We start from the raw sequence: 2,712 nt of genomic DNA on the forward strand, positions 1-2,712 counted from the left end.
GCATTATGGGAACGGGAAGAGACGAGGAAAAGCCGAACGTGACCAGAGAGAGCGCGCACGCGCGCAAGAGCCTTTCCCTCCCCGGCCCGCCGCCGCTCTCGACGCTCATCGCCTCGCTCCCACAGTGCATTGCGAAACCCTGACAGGACAAGGCAAAGGGCGGAGCTTAGTTAAGCCCCACCCGCCAGAGAACCCTCCCGCGGCGTGCGATTGCGTCACGGGGGCGGGGCTTAGGTTTCCGTTGAGGGTTCGGTTTCGCCGGGTAAAGGGGAGGGGGAAAGGTTCGGAGTGCTTCTCCTCAGAGGCTGTTAGTCTGAGGTGGTCAACTGCTTGTAACGTTCGTCGCGCCTCTGTCCCTCGCTTGTGTTAAGGACAGCAAAATATCTGGAAGCCTTCTTTATTAAAAGTATGACTTCGGCCCTCCTAAAGCGTTCTGAAAACGTCCTGAGGCAAGATGAGGCGGCTGCTTCAGGCGGCAGGGCTCGCAGGGGCAGCAGATCCAGCTTCACAAGGGATGCGTCGTCTGCTGCTGCTGCAGCTGCTGCTATCCTATCTTTGACAAGGTTAATGGAATCCAATAGCCACCAAAGTTTTGAAGGATGGTGTGACAGAGAGAAGCAGAAAATTAATATTTTGGTGAAATACGCACACGGCGCAACCCCCCCTTTGTTCTACGTTCGAGGTGGCAGTCATCCCAGTCATGGGTGTGGCAGGGAGGCAAGTGTCCCCCCCCCCCTAAATCAAGTAAATAAGTAAAAAAAAAAAATACTTAACTAAAAGTATACATTGTAGAAAGATTTTGACAGTTTTTTCTGAGCACAGGGTCAAAAGAAAGTAATTTAAAACAACAGTTAATGAGACATTTCATTTAGAATCTGCTAGACAGAGCCAGACAGGATGATGACAGATAGGTGCGTAGCTTAAATCCTGGCTACGCCCACGATTCCCTGTTTAGTGGTGCTTACTACATGTATGCATAGAATTGTGCTGCGTGTGTTTGCCTTTTTCTGGCTATAGGTTAATGCAGATTTCCCCTTTAAAGTTACAAACAGCTGACACCTTGTGGCCATTTGTATAAATGACAAGGACCTTTCTTTGGAGCAACACATTGCTCCCTTCAAAAAGCGTAGCTACATGGTTCAGGCTACACGTTCTCGTTTGTGTGGCGCCTCTGGTGTTGTGGGTCTGAATCCAGTGCAGGAGTGTGCATCTTAGAATAGGTCCTTTGACAGTATGGAAACTGAGTGGGCTGGCAAAGAAAAGCACTCTGTCTCTAAATCACTAGAGCAGGGGTCTGCAACCTTTAAGACAAAAAGAGCCACTTGGACCCGTTTCCGAAGAAAAAAAAACTGGGAGCCGCAAAACTCGTCATTATAAAAATAACCTTTTTGTCACTTTTTTATTATTTCTTTGTTTGACCCCTCAGAATTACTCCTCCTCATAGAAATAAACGTTAAATTAACAAGTTACCTTTTTGTGTGTGTGTGTTCTTCACTCCCCTTCAAAACAGTGACCAGCGTACATGCCCCCTTTCAATGCCGTGACCATTGAAGGTGATGTCCGGACGGTGCGTGACTAATGCATGCACCGCCCCCATGCGACGTCACAGCTAGTACAGCGCCCGCCACAGTGGGGAGTGTTGGGGCGCACAATGCGCCTCCTCCCCTCGCTAGTATCCGCCCCGGAGCCGCGGCAAAGGTGTAAAAGAGCCACATGCGGCTCCGGAGCCGCGGGTTGCAGACCCCTGCACTAGAATAAAGCATTCCCGCGTCACCAGTTTGTTGTGCTTCCCTTTTTAAAGCTCCGCTTCTTTGCTGCACGCTCAAAAAAGGGAGCCCCTGTCTCAGTACAGTACATGGGAAAGAAATGGAGCAAGCAAGTGATACAGCACATAATGATGAAGTCAAGCTGAGAGAGGTGTGCAGTATGGTAATGGGTGAGAACATGTGTAATGCATGTGTGATTGAGATAGGGATGGGTGTTGTTTGTTGTTGTTGTTTAGTCGTTTAGTCGTGTCCGACTCTTTGTGACCCCATGGATGAGAGCATGCCAGGCACTCCTGTCTTCCACTGCCTCCCGCAGTTTAGTCAAACTCATGCTGGTAGCTTCGAGAACACTGTCCAACCATCTCGTCCTCTGTCGTCCCCCTTCTCCTTGTGCCCTCCATCTTTCCCAACATAAGGGTCTTTTCCAGGGAGTCTTCTCTTGTCAATGGATGGATGTGGGCACATGCAAATGTGCAGTTTGTGTGTGTTGAGAAAGAGAATATAGTATGTAGTTCTGTGTGTGCATTTGTATGTTTTGGTCCTGTCTGCTTTGGGCAACTATTGTGGCTACTTAACTGTGAAACTAGTATTTTACCCTTTCCTTCTGTTCAGCTTTTTTTTTAGTGTTTTTGTGTGCTGGTGTTTTTAATAATTGGAACAATATCCAAATACATCATACTCAAGAGTACATCCATTGAAATAAATGGATTTAAGTTATTAACCCTATTGATTCAATAGGTCTCATCTGATTGCAAATAATGCTGGCTATAACCCTTGGGTTTTATTATGGGGTGGGGAACGTCCAGTCCGCAAGTCAAGAGCAGACCACTGGACTCTCTCTAGGTCATTCCCCTCACCAGCTGTACACCCTCAAAATGTTTTTGCCTGGTTGGAATATTTTCCTGAACTTCGATCATGCTTCTTATTTAAGCGGATTGAAGGATTG

This window comes from Podarcis muralis, chromosome 1, assembly GCF_964188315.1.
Source record: "Podarcis muralis chromosome 1, rPodMur119.hap1.1, whole genome shotgun sequence".
Classification (NCBI taxonomy): Eukaryota; Metazoa; Chordata; class Lepidosauria; order Squamata; family Lacertidae; genus Podarcis; species Podarcis muralis.